Raw genomic sequence first — 18,897 nt, 5'->3', positions numbered from 1 at the left:
AAAAATCTGTGACAGAGTATTTGTGATTGCACTAATCACTGCTATTATTGTACAGACCTAGCCTCATCTGTTTCACTGTGGAATACCATCTGCATAACTATGCTTCTATCAATTATCTTTAATCAAAGAGCCAAATGTAATTTATATGCCGTTTAAAAAAAAAGTTGAAGAAAATACTGTGGCTCATCTACAGCCCCTAGTGGCAAATGGTACAATTGTGACTTGCCCTTTGGATTTGATGTAATCTGCATTCAACATGACTTTTCTGATATTTAAGGGAGGGGGGGATTGCAAAAACAAAAAACAAGAACAAACAAAACTGTAGCCATTATGCTAGTGCATTGTTAAAGTCAGAATTGGGACACTCCCGCCTGCAAATTGCAACGCATTCTGATTTTCCTTCAAAAGTTTGAATCAAATGACATATAAGTACACACATTTGCCGCTCGACATTTTAATCTTAGAAATGTTTTTCTTGTGTTACCCAGGCAGACACAAAAAAACACGCCCTTCCAGGCAAACGCCCTGCATCAATTAATTATTGCGCAATCCGTCAGCAGCAGCGTATCGACAGACGGACGCAGAGGGGAGGACGCAGGCTGGGTTGGGGCTTGTAGGCGTGCATCGGCTGCCGGGACAAAGCCCACAGCCGCACTGTGTGTAAGTAACTGCAGGCGGGGCCACCTAGGATGCTCACAGTGTCGGAGTATATTCCATTCTATCAGGGATAAGACCGCGCGTGAAGGTTCTCTGCTGTTTACAAAGGGATTTTTGTTTTTTGGATGGGGGCTGTAAATCTCCCAACAGTACGGACAGACAACGGGTCAAGACAAAGTCACTTGTGAGACGGAAAGAGGGCAACGACTCCTGGGGGAGCTCCCGGTGGATAACCTTGTGGCGGATCCTAATCAATTGAGCGCCACGGGGAGGTTATCATTCCTTCAGAGGTGTGGAAAGCGCTGCAAATGGCACAACTCCGCTGTTGGGACAGCCATGCACTTGGATGTGCAAGCGGCGAGCCGCAATAGGGCCACTCGGGTGACAAACAAGCGCGCGACAGTCTTGAAGAAGGAATTGATCGCTAATCTTGGCCGGTGTCATTGCTTTGTCATTGCCTAACCAAGTGTTTTCCAGGGATAACACGCAGTTGGATATTTGCCTTTGAAAGAAGGTGGGCGCGGGGGGGGGGGGCTCATGTGGAGCGCAAATGTCCGCGAAGGCGGCGGTGCGCCGTTTTAGCGGCGTTTTCTCCGCTCGTAAGCCGCGTCCGAGTGGATCTAGAGCGGACGCTTGGTTTCCGTGGGCAGCCGCCGGCACCGCACCTCATTTATTTCAACTCGACTGACCCGCCTCACGTGTCCCGACAACCCCATAAAGTGAACCTCACGCAGTTGAAGAGCGAAGCGACGAAAATAGAAAAAGTGGACATCGACTATTTTTGGTGTCTAAAGAATGTTTCTGACCGGGAGTGGGATTATTTCACGCATTCTTAGCTGAGAGGAATTGTGCACTTGGTTTGACAAGAGTGGAGATAACTGGAGAAATAACCTCTACCACCAGCGAGGGGGCGAGGGAGACGCAAAGGTAGGTTAATGTCTCCCTTTCTACTTTTATCCATCTGATTATTGCGCAATTTCCTCATTCCCCGGCTGCCTAATGCAGAGAGTGGATGTGAGGGAACCAGAGAAGGCACGATGGGGAGATAATGGCGCTGGGGTTCTCGATACACGGTGGAGATGTGATGATCTCCACTTTGAAGACTGGAGGCAAATGGGGCAATGGAGAGGTGGGAAGTAAGACTAAATGTGAAGTGATGAGGAGGGATGGGAGGGTGGTATTCCTGATTTTTATTTTGAGAGCCTGCAGCATGGCAGGAGGGTGGATAGCATTTCCGCCTCACAGTTATGGGGTTCTGGGTTAGAATCTCAGCTTTGACCTAAGTATGGAGTTTGCATGTTCTGTGTGGGTCTTCTCCAAGTACTGTAGCTTCTTCTCACTTTTCAAAAACATGCATGTTAGGTTATTTGAAGTCTATGGCAATATGTTCCCTGTGATTGACTGGTGTCATGTCAAATGTCTAATGCAGTGGTTCTAAACGTTGTTGGAGGTAGCCTACTACTGAACCTAGTTTCCTATTGCGCTTACTGAAACTTCTTTATTGAAAAATAAAATTGGTATATTTAAAAAATATATATAAATTCAAGACATAGGTAAAGGGGTTTACTGGTGAACATTTTCATGGAATCCTGCCTCTCTTCACCTTGAATTCAGAAGGTGCTGTGTTCTTGTATTCCCCATCTCCATGCACCTTAATTTAGTTTTGCTAGCTAGTTGTGCTGGAATAGAATTGCTCAGCTTGGCATTGCAAATCATGCTTGCGGTTTGGATGATGACTCCCATCACTCAATTCAACTCTAGAGAACTTTGCACAGCAGTTGTCAAATGGGACCCAATTAAAACAGCAGACGCCCCAGAATTGAACCCTGTGGATCACCACAAGTTCTGTAATCAATGTGAGTTCATATTGCACATATTCGTCCAACCACTTTCTTTTTTTTGTTCGACATGACCTAAGTCACCTAAATTCGGTCCTAGAGAGCCGTAGTCCTGCATGTTTTTGATGTCTCCCTCCTCGAACACAGCAGAGAGTTGACTACTGAGTGAACCAAATTCTCTACAGCGCAGATAGGCTAAGGAATAGAGCCAATAATGGCCAAGCGGGTCCTATCATCACAAATGAATTAAGTCAAGTGTGTTTCTTTGCTGAGTCCCGGAAACCGACTCGCCGCAACACTGGGATTTGATAAAACGCAGGTTAAGAACTACTGGTCTAGTGTCTAATATAGACAGACAAGCAGTATAGAAACAGAGAGAGGCTCGCATGGAAGGATGACTAAGAATACACAGTATGTGTATTGGTGAGGCCATAATTAAATAAGTCAAAAGGGCAAACTGGCCAAGACGACCAGTGCCAAGCCGTGCAGAGGGAAGAGGAGACCTGGGTTGACTTAAAATGAGTCATCAGGGGAAGAGGGCAGATGGAATACAGAGAAGCACAAGGGAGAGGAGATGGTCCAGGTGATAGGGGAGATGTGTTTATGGGCAGGGATGGGAGGGCGTAATGGTAGCAGAGAGGGAGGACTGCTGCAAAGGTGAGTGGCGAAAACAAGGGAGCCTGGTAGTGGATAATCATAAAATGGAATTGGGGGGTGGGGGTGGCTGGGGGGGGGGTTAATGGTGGAAGCTGCCAAAAAGACACAGGAGAGTAACAGTAACAACTGGCAAGTATTACAGCTTGCATTAAAAGCTCGAGCAGGAGAGTGCTATAGGGGCCAACTGTACAAAACAATGCTGTGCTGTAGCTACTCTTTGATATTATCTAATGGTCTGCTGGGTAATGGCTCTTGCTGCACCACAAGGAGACAGATAGAAAATATAGGAAAGCTCATAAAGCGGAAGTGAGAGCAGCACGCAGCCAACAATATAGATACTTTGCTGCGTCAGACCATCGGTTTTGCTTTACCTGCTAGATTGGCTTCCACTTAAATGCTCCCATTTGCATTTTGATAGGCTTTTCCACCATGAAACATATAGTATAATGATATAAAACTCGCTACGGTTTTTGTGTATTAACATAATTAGCTTTTCCACCAATCTGATCAGATGGATTATTTAGCATTTTTTTTTTGGCTGTAATGACTTAATTTGCCCGGTCAAGCAATGACGTCATCATCCACAAAATAAGACATGACATCTTATTTTATGTTTATCAGCATTTTTTGAAGAATTTGTATTTATGTATTTTTTACAATGCATTTCAGTTGACGTCAATTATATGCGTTTTTTTTTGCTATCCGTGGGCCGGGCAAGTCCCTACCCCCCCATCAATGGCAGCATTCGACTGCAGTGTAAATAAAAAAAGGTCGGTTATCGTTTTTTTTTTAAATTTGTTGATCAGTGATTAGCTGAAAATTCCTGACCGTGTAAAGCCTAAAAATAATCAATCTATCTATGCCACTCACATGGAGTGTAAGGCAGAATCTGAACCACTACCACCACATCTTTATCATATAAGTAGTTATACTTTTTGGGACTTTTTTTTTGGTGTGTTTGTGTCTGGTTGTGTGCTGTGAGAATTGGCTGAAGTAAAATATGTGCTTACTAGCTCATTAAAGTTTAAGAAACACTACCTTTAACGTCATCAAGTTGTCACACATGGCCTTTAAATCGAATCGAATACAGTAAGTGGCCTTCCGAAACTTGGAGGGTCCTTCTTGTGTTTACTCTACAGCTGAGCCTATCCCAGAATGCATTTTGGTGCACCTGTCCTGTAGTAATGGCAGCAAGTGTGAGCCCAACCATTTATAAAGTGTCTTGTAAATTGAAGAGAGAATTTATTGATAGTATAATCCTTCACATAGCTGACTTGTGTGTAGCTGGCACACTCAGTGGGCCTATTATGGTCGCCTGCTTGACTGGCAATCCGTCCAGTGTTTAGTTACCGTCACTTTGCTGAGTCGGCCAGGGATGGGGCAACTTAAATGGTGGAGGGGGTTCCAATTTTTTCATCAGCAGAGTGCCACAAGACCACATACTTCCTAACCAGACATATGACAAAAAGGACATTTGAAGGATGGACAAAATATGTATCATTCATCATTATATGTATCAAATATAATATAATTTTTGGGGAAGAAGCACACAATTCTTCCACAAAAATTATATTTTGTCCTGCATATCATTCTAAATTCCCAAATGAAAAGGCAGACACATTCACCTATATGTACTGTAACAGATGAGTGGCGTATTGGGCAGTTCACTCTCCTTCGTAAAGGAGCCAAACAAAATTAGTGTGTCTCCCTTCGCCTTCGTCATAACAGCAGTTTCCATATGCGTTTGCAACGCTATTAACTAGGGATGCACCGAAAATAATTTTTGGGGCCGAAACCAAAAACCGAAAATGAGAAACGCTTGACCAAAAACGGAAACGCCGAAAAAAAATCATCAAGTCAATTATCAAAAAAAAAAAAAGTATCAAATTAAAAAGCAATGTTTAATATCACTCAGACTCACCAATAGCTACAGCCCTCTCCACATTTTCAACACGTATTACTACAGTAACGATTGAAAATTAAATGAGCTGGATGAATGAGAATAACCACAACAAGCATACGGTGAGCACACATTACAGTGTCATGTCATAGCGTTTGTTATTCTATGATAAATAAAGTTGTCATTAGCACACAGACACAGTGCTTTTCTGCACATTGTTGGACATAATAATCTGGAGATGAAGCTTTACTTTGGTTAACTTTTTCGAGCATCGTCACTCGTCAACCTCAATTGATTTGGGTCGCTGCTGATAACGCCGCTCTCGTCTCGGTCATGTCTAATAAAAAGCGGGCGTCGTGTTGCTTATTCAACGGGGGCTATATTCATAATTCAGCAGCAAATAATTTGCTAAAACACTCCAGTTGCAGAATAAAAAGTTTGATAGCTGTAAGCTAGCGCATAGCTGCTACACGCACACACTCGCTTTGTGTTGTCTTCCGCGTCTTCTCCTCTCACTGGCGCAAAAACCTTACGGAGATCACGATACTACTTTCTGCTAATACTTTGTGTCATTGCCATTGTTTGAATAGCATCGACCGGGTTAGCCTCAAGGAGCTAGCTATCGGTGGTGTCACTCACTCACCCGGCATTTAATTCATACGTACGCTTGCTTGCGGCAGTTTTTTAGCTTGCGTTACCACAACATCATATTTCGGCCATATTTATTCGGCTCCAATTTTATTTCGGCCAAAAAATTTCGGTGGGCGATAATTCGGTGCATCACTACTATTAACAAAATTAAATATGGCCCTGTTTTTACTTACGCACTTTGAACGATCTATAATGCTTCGTGTGAAGAAAAAAAAATTGATGTTGTCTTTACCTCTGTTGTGATCGGCCACTCTTCGCGTCCCAGCATTTATTGCGGCATCCAAGATTGAACTGTTTCACATTATAAGGATATTAATCATTGTTTAAGTGTGTCTATATTACCCATAGTTCCTTGAATGTGAGTCTCAACTAACTGTTGGGTTAAATCTGTGTTGCACGTTGACATCATGAAACTGTGACTGTGACTTGGGTGCGATACAGTAAAACCGCCGGATAACTCCAGTATACTTTAACTATAAGGAAATCATCCATTGGCATTTCACCATTGTATCAAAGTGACAATATGTTTCCAGTTTGCCATTTGAAGAGAAAATCCTTTTGGTTTAAATAAAAAGAGTATTCCGTTGGACACGATTGAGGTATTGCAAGATTTGGCAGATGTTCTAGTGGATCATCATTTTCAGTTTGCTTTTATTAGTTATCAACTGCATTGGATGTTTATTTCTTTTTGTCTGCCTTTTAGATGCCACAGATATCTAATAATGACACAAAGACTTAAGAGGCATGTATCAACAACCAGTCTCTAGATGAGCACAGGAGAAGCAGATTTCATTTACTGACACCCAGCTGAGGTCTGATTCATCTGACCGATTTTTAAATCCAGTATGCAAACAGATGGAAAATGATGATTGCTCTGGCCTACTGAGGTCAAGTGTCAAGCTTTTGGAACCATTCCAGTTTGGGACCAAGATTTCTGCTTCATCACATGGTGGACACTGAAATTGTGTGCAGCATAATGCAGCCGCCTTATTACGCAGCAAAAAGATCTGTTCTACATTGAAAACGAGTGCTACAGTAGAAGTTTTCTTATGGGGAATGGAGTGCATCTGAATAAAAATGAGCCTGTAAACACTTTACTGATAGCTGATAAAGGCGATGAAGCAAAACCTTTTTCTGAGCTTGCGTCAAGTTCAAGATGATGATTTGAATGAAAACATTTAAATTGACAACATTAATTAATAAAAGTAACCCCAAAATAGCCTCTTCATTTCACAAATCCAAGAATTGCCTAATCAATAAAGTCATGGTTTGAATACTAGATGAGGATAGTAATAATCTGCCAGCTATCATTTTGATTAGTGTAATAAAAATAATGGTAATAATTCATGTATTTTTTGGGTATTTTTTTACCAGCAAAATTGAATAAAGTTTTCTGCATTTGGCACATTGTAAATATCATATTTAATAAGAACGTCAAAAAGAAGTGTAAATTCTAAACTTTGTACGTATAATTATTTGGTGTGTCAATTTGAGAGTGAAGCCTGTTCTCACGAGTATTTATGTGAAAAGTAAATCTTTGTGAATAGAGCAAAAAAATCTCATTCTAAAAAAACTTATTTTTGACCCACACCAAGCACTGAAGTTCAAGGCGAGAAGAAGATTTGATTAACCGGCAGCTTACGTAAAAAAGAAAGAAAAGAAAAGACATGGAGGCATTGGAGGAAAAAGCAGCAGTGGCGGTCACATTGCTACAAAAAAACTCAGTTCAAACAAACAATACCGTCATTGCAATGATTGCATTAGATTGTGTTCAATATTTAAACTTAACTACTGGAATTAATTAATTGAGTTTTAAATGAAATGGACAATACTGTTTAATATTAGTAGGAAAGTGATGTATCGTATACTGCATTATTTCCACCTGCAATGATGTTTCTATTTCAACACTTTGGAAACGGAATAAAAAAAGGATGGCCGTGGATGGCGTGTAATGTATTTGCAATGAAAGGCAAACATTTGCAAGATGGAGGAAGGTTGCGATGGTGAAAAAAATTTAACTTTATTAAAAAACTGAGGTCAGTTAAAAGAAATCGTGGTGTTGGTGATCAGAAGATAATACCGTAGAGAAGTGAGAGTGAGAGAAGAAAACAGAAGGTCAGATGAGATTTGAGGGTTTAGAATCCATAATGAAATACATCATCTCATTTAGTGCCCGGTTGTTCAAAACTCGGTTATTTTTTTAACCACTGCTGGATTTAAGCGACCGTTAACGTTAACGGCACCACACGGTTGACTTTAACGGCGTCGTTAACTAACAGCGTGACTAATCAGGTTTTGAACAATGCATATTTAAGCAGTTAGCAGTGGATTTTTTTAGGGGTTAACCAGTGGTAAATATAACCGAGAATTGAAAGAAAAAATTTAATTGTTAGAAAAAGAACTGAAAAGCAAAAATGATTATTCAAGAAAGGAAAATTAAGAAGAAATGATGGGCAACCCAAAGAAAAAAAGAATGACAACCATGACGTGGCAACTGTATGTTTTATAGTTTGCTACGGTAAATCCAGATGATGTCTTCTCCATGTTCTCAACAAAGCGACACGTTGTCCACTACAGTAGAGGTTTAAATGTCGACACCGATATGCGTGTGTGTGCGCGCTATGACAGATGCTGGCTCGCTGGCACATCTCCAGCTCACCAGGGAAGAGCGAGTGAGCGATGGTGCTGAGCGTGAGGAGAAAAAAAAAAGAAAGGTAGAGAGAAGGAGAGAGGACTGATGCCAAGAGAGACAGAGAGCACAAGGGAGTGAGTGGTGTGCTGAATGCCAAGCAGCATGCACGTAGAAAGGTGCTGTGTTGTGCTGATATATCACTGCTCAGCCAAACCACTGCATCCTGTAACTTACCAAAATGCATCTCTGGGGATGACAGTTTTATATCCTCACTTTTTTTTTGTGCCTTAGCAGAAAGAGAAATAGTTGATTTTACGATGTGTTTTCTTAAAGTAAAAAAAAAAAGTAACACTATTTTCAGCTGGTATGTATACTGTATAAATGGGGCTTTTACAGCTAAGACGTTCACATGCGCAAGGGTATTTTCGTGCTGTTAAGCACCGCTGGCGGTCGTTCGGGACTCATAGAACGCTAGTTACATACGTAACTGTCATTTTCAAGAGTACTTTGGAGATGAAAGTGCATTCCCCCCCCAAGCGTGGTAATGCCTTCGTCTCTTGTGGTACAAAAACGGGTATCTATTGAAGTCCAATATAAACTATTACATGAATAAGATACTAAAATACTCAAGTCAAGTTAAATGCCAAGGGAGTAAATGAGACTACAACTATGAATTGAATACTAGTCATAGTGTATAATTACTGATGCCCTCTACTGCAGTAAAAAGGTTTAATTGCAGTAGCAGGAGAAGCAATAGATTTAAAACTCACTGTGGACCAAAACATTAAAGTAAACAAAATATAAATTGGGAGTTGTGGCTAAAGGCATAAAGTTACTGAGCCCCTAAAGGGCTCAAGGCATGACAGTGCTATTACATCAATTTGACTCTGCTTTGGAGTTGCACAATGTTGTGTGACCTCCGACATCCAATTTGAACATATTCTTATATTCTTCTTATTATTGTGTTGTTTTTATTTGTTGGATGGATTGCTAATTGCCTTAAACTCAAAGTCTATAAGTGAGTATGTATTTTAGATGAAAAAAATAAATAAATAATGAAATTGAAAATGTAATATTTATTTATTCATTATCCATACTGCATATACAGTATGTATAAAGTACTATAAAAAGTTTCATACAACGTAAGGATTGTACGTAATGATTACCTTGTATCTAAACAATAGTAAAACATGATCTGGAAACCCAAATGAAACCTTTTCACATCCATGCTGTCACGGCTTGAGAAGGGAGGACCCAGATGCAGTGAGGTAGGAGAGCCACGGCAGGGATGTGGATAACTTAGGTTTAAACACAAAATCACGCACACAGGCGGACAAAAGTAAACACAAAATCACGCTCCTAGGCGGATAACAAACAAAATCAAAATCACGCACAGTGGCGGCAAAAAGGTAAGTCATGGGCAGCAGGAGAAATTCTTGTAGGAGCGAATCCAGTCGGGTTAGGAGAGCGGCGTCTCGGAGTAATCACCCGACACTCCTTGCTGTGTTCGTCAGGCTTTTATCCAGGCCTGATTGAATGATGGGCAGCAGGTTTGTATGGTGGGCTCCGCCCACCAGCTGTTTCTCCAGTGCCTCAAAAGGAAACAGAGCAGCTGACCCCAATCATGACACATGCTGCATAAAACCAAATAAAGTACAGGTAGTCCCCTAGTTCCGAACATCTGAGTTACGAACATTCGCAAAAACGAACAAAGGCTGACTTATGTCCATAAAAGCTGTATTTTGTGTGCTAGTTAATATTTAAGTGCGCACACCACATCACACATTACAGTACTGTACTGTACTGTAGTTCCCCTCTCTGCCACAACCCCACCGAGCAGCACCGCGCCATTTGCACTATTCAACTACCTCTTTGTCCAGCGACGAACAGCACAGGAGCCACGGCCAGTTACACCCAATAGGTAATGCGTTCCATTTCAGCAGCCTCACATGAACTCTCAATAACTTCTCCACTCTCTATGTACAGAAAGCACATTTATTTAGTTTTTATTGCATTGTACTAGTATTGTGTTCACGTACGTTTCGTTCAAAAAGAACAAATCTTTTCAGTGAACTTGAGTGAACGGATCACTTCCTGAAGTGATTCGGTCTTTGCTCAGTTTATTTGAGCTCAGCCACACTCATGTCATCAATCTTTGTGAACGACCAATAGGCAGCCAGCGTCAGACACGGGCGAACGTACTCCCATGCTATTGGCGTTAGCCAACGCGAATCAGCGAGTGAACGTGTTGCCAATTCCGGTTCAGTAATGATTCAGTGAGTGAACATACTTTTGTTTTTGATAGAAACACACTCTTGACAACAAATAGTGCAACATAACATTAATTGTGTTTTTAATTTAAAAAAAATAATAATTATTATTTTTTTTTGATACAATTTAATTTTGAAACAAAATTTAATTTAAACAAATTCGACTTACAAACAACCTCTCGGAACTCATTGTGTTCGTAAATTTAGGACTACCTGTATATGTGTACTTGTACGTGTTGAGAAATATAATATCATGAACATGAACAGTCATAGCAATCTTAAAACACAGCTCAGTTCAAGTAGAGATAGTGACCTGCTATGTGTAAGCCTGTGTGGCCACTCTGCTAGCCTACGTAAAGTCATTCAATTCCCTTTCCATCAGTGTGTGGCTGCATTCGAGGGATTGGACAAACTCTTCCTGTATGTTCTTAAATCCCATTTCCATTCCAGTGATGTATTAAGCAGGTGGTGTAGCAGGAGCAGCATCAATGAATCGACCCCTTGTTTACGATGCTAATCCATAGAAAACATATCATTAAGAGATATTTTTAGAATTCAGGCGCAATTAATTATAATATCAGAATCCGAATAACAGCAGGCTTATGCAGCCCACGGCTTATTCCAAAAATAACATTTAATCCGGCCGCTTCAAGCTTGTGCTTCTCTGCATTGTACGTCTTACTTTTGACACTGGATGACACTGCACTCAGGAAGAGTAATGGGCACGGTATCGCTTGCGTTCACATCAAATGACTGTGAACATTCTCAAATAAAAAGGAAAGTCGCTGAAGAAGTCAAGAAGTGGTGTGACTGTGCATTTCTGTTGCTGAAACAAAGACAGTGAAAAACACGGGACAGCAGAAAGATGCGCAGGCAGATGGACTTTTGTTTTGTTTTAACAAACTAGAACCCTCGGTAGGAAATGTTTAGAGAGCCCCGTTTTGGAATATGCGCAACTTGTGTTGTGTCTCCAGTGGACAGTTTTGTCTCCAGCTCGTGTGTAATCGCCGAGGTGTGCGGTGACATAGCAGATCTGACAAGCAAAGCCAGATAGCGAGTGGAGATAGATTGAAAAGGAGTGTGTGCTCACCCCTCGATTTCTCCTCATCAATTGTCAGTGGCAGACAGAAACAGTGGCACATAATGGATGGATTCTCCACTCTTTTCCTCCCCTTCTCAATCAGTCCACTCGTTCATTTTTCTCCACTTGGGCACTCTTTGGCTTCTGCTTCTCACTTCTCTAAAATGTAGTTTGCCTTCACTCTCTTTCTCTCTTACTGTTTAAATCATCTTCTGATCCGCTTTACTGTGCTTGATGGCATGTGCATAAGCATTTATGTTTATACAAATGAAAGTCTCAGATTGCATGCTGTAGTCAAACCCAGAATCTTTCATGAGTGGAGCACAGTGAGCTATCATGTTGCGCATCGTCCGACTTTTGTTTTACTGGGGTAAGTTCTTGCGATTTATACTTTCTGGCATGTTCCGTCCATTGATGATGGTGTGCCCGTGTGTAATTATGATAGCAGGAGCCAAGAGCAGTTTGATTGGTGTTGACAGTCTATTTTTAGTCAGAGCAGGAGTACACAATCCAAAAGCTCAGACTCACTCCCAAACCAACAAATGCATTGTTGTGGAGCTGTAAATCAGAACAACAAAAACAGAACAGAACAACAAAAACTTAAAATTGTTACCTAGCATATTGATCAAAAGTTCCAACTAGGGCTGGGTTTAAAAAATCGAATTATCAATATCGAATCAATTTTCCTTTTCAAGCCCGATACCGATTCATAAAACCATGAATCAATTATTATATTTTTTTTTTTCACATACATTTATGAGAAAATTGAATTTTGTAGGCCGAGGTTTTGTTGTTGTACTTTTCTGTTTTCTTGACATTTACTGCTCGCATGAATTTAAAAGTATTTTCTTACATTTATGAAACTTATTGTAGTTTAAGACCATTCTGAATCTTTTTAATTTATATTCACAATTATTAAATTAGAATTTTGAAAATGTTTTCGTCTCATCCTTATTGATGCCAATGTTTGTGTATCACTTAAGTCAGGGCTGGCCAAGTTCGGTCCTCGAGAGCTACTATCCAGCCTGTTTTCCATGTCTCCCTCTTTCAGCACAGCTGAATGTAATTATCAGCTCATCAGCAAGCTTTGCAGAAGGCTGTTGACAATCTTGATCATGAATGAGGTGTGTTAGTGGAGAGGAAAATTGAAAACAGGCTGGATAGGGACCGAACTTGGCCACCCCTGACTTAAGTGATTATAACGCTAAATCAGTTAACCGGTTACTTCCTCCGCAAAATTGAATTTAGAATGTAATGTTTGTGGAGTTTTTATCATGTCATTGATATTTAAGAAGACTTGATGTTCCATAATTAATCAATATCGGATTGAAGTGAAGTGAAAAATCAAAATTGAATCCAACGGAACCCTTGTGAATCGAAATCGAATCGATAGAGGAAATTAGAATCAATACCGAGCCCTAGTCCTAACCTGTTCGACTCAAGTCCTGTCAATTAGGGATGGGCATTAAGCTAAATGCCACGAATGGAAGAAATACTGATAAATTAATTACTTATGTTCTTCTTTTTTTTATATATATATATGCATTTGAATAAACTTTTTAAAACAACCAATAAATCAATGGCAATTCCAATTTGAATTGGCAGAATTCAACACTTGCGCCATGTCGAGTGTGTGCCGAGTCTCTTGCCTAGACTTCCCCAATCTTCCTGCAGGTTTCAGATGTTTCCGTCTTGCCACACACCTGATTCATATAGTCAGCTCATCATCAAGCTCTGTAGAAGCCTGCTAACGGTCCTGATCCTTAGAACCAGGTGTGCTGGAGGACGGAAACATCTAAAACCTGCAGGACTCCGGCCCTCGAGGACCATTATTAGGAAAGCCGGCTCTTGCTCATAGTAAGCTTGAATAGGTCCCAGCACACCTGACCTTAATATGGCCAATGCACAGAATGGAGTTATAATACTAAAGTGTGCCAACTGCCACACACAGCAAGCTTTTATCCCTACTGTTCCATCGCCAGTGCACATTTCTTGTTGGTCACATTTATTCAGACCTGAACCAAAATGTATTGAAGTTTTGCCAAACAGCTGCAAAATTGTGTGGAAATGATTATGTCTCTGTGGTCTGATTTACTAAAGGTCTGTGAGGGCAAAAATGGGCACACACTTGATTGTGCACATAGATGTTTTTTTTTTTCCTGGAGAGCTCAGTATTGTTCATTCGATAATTTTACGATTTGACATGTCATCATCATTGCTCTCTTTTTTTTTTGTTGTTGTATGTTTGTGAGTATGTGTATGTGTGTGTGTGCGTGCGTGCGTGTGTGTATTCATTAGTTCACCTAAAACCTATTAAAAAATCCCATACCGTTCACCTAAACCGAACACTTACAGCCAGAGTCGAGAGGCCGTCAGGAGACCCGAGGAAGGACCAAAGAAAAGAAAGGAAAGTGAAATCCAGCACCTAGATGTTGACGCTGATTTACTAGCTGGGCATACCCAGGATTGCGTTCGTCCAAAGGGAAAAATTACCACGCATTTATTCTTCACATTTCTACCTGAATGCTCAAAATACAATTTGGAGTAGATGCAAATTTCCATGTTTATTCTGAGTTTACCTTGTGGTGGGTGTGTCAGAATTTTGGGACGGGATGAATCCACATAGATGAAAAGTGTGCAAATTGAAGCACATAATAAAGGATTTACTGTACGTGTAAACCTGCAATTATGAACCAGAATCAATTCAGTTTATGTAGCAGCTAAATTGGGTTTTAGTACGTCTGGTGACTGAAGCAGCAAAGTGGAATCCACATAAGCCACATGGGGCTCGTTGTCTCAATTATGCAGGTGTTTCCTGAAAGACATATGGAAGTTCCGCTTCCGAAGTTTCAACTTTCTAACACAATGCACCCAGGATAGCATCTGCCAAAGGTGCTCAATTGTAAAATTAAATGTGTATTCTGGGAGGAGCATACGCAAATCCATTAATTCAGCACATGCGGTTGAATTGATCAAACCTGAGAGATGCATAAAATGAGAAGAAATGGGGATCATTTTTCTGTTTTAACTGCTTTTGAAGAAATGATGTTTATTGAGCAATTCAACTCATCATTTTTTCATGGTGCTGGCCTCTCCAAAATAATTTTTATGTGTGCTGTCCCAGGTTTCAAATGCGATATTACACATGATGGGTTGATTCATCCAATTCCCAAGCACTTGGGAACGGTTAATGCAAACAGAACGTGGCGTACTCACAATTACTGTATTAGAGCATTGGACAATAACAGCAGTTAGTATGTGTGCAAGTGTTAGTCGGCAGGTGTGCAACGATCTGTCACTGACTTAATTAGTTCATGATTGTCCATTTTCGTGTATAGTGTATTGCTCATTGTACGACTGGCCTTAGTGGATCACATGCGATCCACCAGTAGCGCATGCAATCTGTTAACTCTTTTACTGCCAAAGACGTTAAATGACGTTCTGCAAAAACCTACAAAGGAGCGCCAAAGACGTTAAAAGACGTCCACCTTTTTTTCTTTTTTTTTTTTTGAAACGGGTGGAGTAAAGCCTTGCCCAGCTGTGGTGAAAGTTTCAAGCAGGTCTAGTTAGCCAAATGACTATTTTGGGCCCCTACAGGGCAGCGATGACTCTCTTTTGACAAGATTGGGTAGGCGTCAGTAGAAGACGTGAGGCGGAGCTAGAGGGGACAATGGCTGGGGAAAGGAAGAGAACATGGCGACCGGTTTGCAAGCAGCTCACGCTCGAGCATTTTTTTTCAAAGACGAAAAGCATCGACCAATGCTAAAGAGCACATTGATGACGACGATGATCATCATCGATGATGATGATGGTGACTCCGAGGTTGGAAGCGTTGACGCGGCAGTAGAAGACGGTGAGGCGGAGCTAGATGGCTGAGGAAGCGAACAATGGCGGTTGCAAGCAGCTCACACTTGGGAATTTTTCTCAAAGACGAAAGGCATCGACCAACGCTGAAGAGCACATTGATGACGACGATGATCATCATCGATGATGATGATGGTGACTCCGAGGTTGACGCCGAAGTTGGAAGCGCTGACACGGCGGCTATGACGACGTCATAAAGGTTCACGGGCTAGCGATGCTAACACCGGAAAACGCGGAGCACAACCGAGCATGAAATAACATCGTTTCACAAAAAGCTCTTTTTCTCCGCTTTTTGTTTCAAAACAGAGCATTTCGGTGAAACCAACCATTTTCTATTGTTGATTACTGAAGAACGGAATAAGGTAGAAACAAACTTTTTTTTTCTGATGAAAGATGAGAGTTCAATCTTTCATTTGGTAGTATGTGTGTTTCCATAGTCTACACAACATTTTCTGTGGACCTTGAAAGATCAGTCAAAATGCTTAAATTGGCTGGCACTGGCGACATCCCGTTTCTGAAAACGTCTGGCAGTCAAAGAGTTAAGGGTGAACACGCAATTTGGGGGTTTTAGGCCCAAGCTTGCCAACTAAATGACGGTAATCAAAGCATAACCTTTACATTTGTGGTTGACATTGTTACTAATAACATTTTACAGCCAGAGGGCCACGGTCACCTCACTCATCAGTGCTGTCATGGATGTCTTTCATTAAAAGTTGGGTAGGCTATGTGGTGCAGTCTTCAGCAATGTGACATCTGCCATGTGATCGCTTTGTGTGTTTAGTCATGCTTTATACCTTCTGGGGAGCCCCCTATAGAATCAGATGCCACGTGCACAGTCCTTTTATGGACTGTAGTGTATATTGTGCGTGCAGTATGTGCACAGCTGTGTAAGTAGTCTTCAAAACACATTTTTTTTAAAAATTATATTTCAAAACACAATCTATTACAGTAAATTATTTCAGATGGATTATTTTATTTTATTTTTTTGACTTTTTAGTTTTTTATTAACTCATTCACTGCCATTGACGGCTATAGATGTCAAGAATTCCTTTTAACCATTTCTATTAGTTTAACATTTTTTCCACTTTTTTAAACAAGAGTATGAAAACCTAGAAAAAATGTTTATTGTACATTTAGAACAGATATAAAATTTGTGAATAATTGTGATTTAACTTTTGAAGTCATGCAATTAATTACAATTTTTTTTTTTTTTTTATCGCCTGATGCGATTATTAAAAATTAGGGGCGTTAGTCAATAATTTTTTTAAATTGTAATCAATCGCATGATTTCGCTAGTTAACTCATTAATTAATCACAAATCTCACAAAACAAGTCTAGGTTTTCTCTTGTTAACAAAAGTGGGAAAAAATGTTAAACTAATAGAAATAGTTAAAATGATTTTTTTTTACGTCTATAGCCGTCAATGGCAGTGAATGAGTTAAATGGCAGACTTGAAGAATATGTTGTTTTGTATTGCATGATTACGTAATTAACATAAGGCTGCGCTATGGAAGAAATGGAAGCACAGTTTTGAACGACAAATAGTAATTGCTGCTCAATACATCGACAAATTAATTTCAAGTGTTAATCTGCTAATTAGAAGATGTTTGAGTCATAAATAGTCAAATGAAAAGGGTGTACCCCGCCTACTGCCCGAAGCCAGTTGGGTTAGTCTCCAGCGCACCCCGCGATCCTTGTGAGGACAAGCGGTTAAGAAAATGGATGGATGGATGTTACATAGGGCAGCTTTAACAGGTAAATACAATTTGTTTTTGTTACAAAAGTGAAGCATTGTGGTTTTTATGTTTATAATACAGACAAATAATTTATGGATTGTTTTATGATAATAATCAGGACATCCATATTTATACAACGTGTTCATCTTGTAAACACGATTTTCATTGTCATCTCATTTCTCCATAGATCAGAGGCCTTGGAACTGGACATTGTCATATTGACTGTTCTGTCATTGTGTTATGTGCCGAGCTACTTAACCTCCTCTCATGAGATGTAGGGATAATTGTAACACTATACCACTCCGAAAAACATGTCAGTTTGTAATATGTGAATAGATCTATGATATAAGCCAGGACACAAGTGACCAGTCAAATGTAATAACTAGTAGACATTATTCACCGATTGCCCAAGTACTGTTATTTATATTATTATGGGACTGCTGAGCGGAGCAAGCAGCAACTCGCCTATCTTTTCCATGTTAAATTCGCCTCCTTTTTCCTCTTCATTTCTGATAAATCATAAGTTTTCAACCTGCTCTCATTTGGTCATTTTTCATCCGATTAAAAAAATGAGAACATGCTCGTGTTCCCCAAACCCTTGCCGTTCTAACGAGCCATTTCTTGAATCTGTATCTTGACCGTTAAGTCGTGAGAGGCTTTTGTTCCAGGTGTGCGTCTCTCATACAATCTCAATGGAATGTTGGGTGCGTGATGTCTCCAAGTCAAATGTGTGTGCGTGAAAGTGCATTTTTCTTAAAGGGACAGTGAGATACTTTTAGTTGATGTTGATTATGGTTAACTTCCACATTTCTTCACCGATTCCAGTCGTTTAAATTTTAAACAGTTCAGCTCATTTACAAGAGTCAGCAGTCCCATTCAAAATTTCTTGTTCAGCTCATTTACATTTTTTTAAATACATAAATTTACATTTTTTTAAATACATTTACAGGGACAGTGAGATACTTTTAGTTGATGTTGATTATGGTTAACTTCCACATTTCTTGACCGATTCCACATTTCTTGACCGATTCCAGTCGTTTGAATTTTAAACTGTTCAGCTCATTTACAAGAGTCAGCAGTCCCATTCAAAATTTCCGCGGGAATTTTTCTAGTTATTACTTGTTCTCATAAACATTTACATTAGAGTATAATGTTACACATGTTTTTTTTTAATTATTTATTTATTTTTATTTGGCAGGAAATTAAAGCACCCAGTTTTAGACCTGACCTGAGAACTTGAACCTAGAATCTGACTTATGCAGTTGTGCTCACAAAATGCGCCACTGTGCTGCCACTATTTTAACAGGACATAATCTTAGAATCATTTCACAAAAAAACCAAAAGAACAAATACAATTTCCTATTTTCATGTTGAATACACACGTAATTCTAAATAATTATTTCTATTTGGTTCAGAAAAATCTACAAAATTCCAGTTGAATATATTGAATGATGCAGATTTATAAAAAAATATTTGTCATTTTTCTAAGTAAAGTTTATTTTCAAAAAATATTACTACATACGATAATCCTCATATACTATGGTTGGTAGAGAGTTATTTTACAAACATAGAATTTAGATGCCAGGCACACGTCGATGCGCATACTCAAAC

General features: G+C 40.0%; 1 protein-coding gene across 2 annotated transcripts in view; it reads left to right on the top strand.

Annotated features, from left to right (window-relative positions):
- The first annotated feature begins 614 nt into the window (after positions 1 to 614).
- The window catches only part of LOC144052380 (leucine-rich repeat and fibronectin type III domain-containing protein 1-like protein), a 155,757-nt gene continuing 137,474 nt past the window's right edge, over positions 615 to 18,897 (top strand). For both annotated transcript variants that reach the window (XM_077566381.1, XM_077566380.1), the window contains exon 1: positions 615 to 1,584. The gene's annotated coding sequence lies outside the window, so the exon portion shown is untranslated. The remainder of the gene's footprint in view (positions 1,585 to 18,897) is intronic.

The sequence above is a fragment of the Vanacampus margaritifer genome, chromosome 5, assembly GCF_051991255.1.
Source record: "Vanacampus margaritifer isolate UIUO_Vmar chromosome 5, RoL_Vmar_1.0, whole genome shotgun sequence".
NCBI lineage: Eukaryota > Metazoa > Chordata > Actinopteri > Syngnathiformes > Syngnathidae > Vanacampus > Vanacampus margaritifer.
The sequence above is the reverse complement of the archived record's forward strand: the minus strand, read 5'-3'. Positions and strand labels throughout refer to the sequence as shown.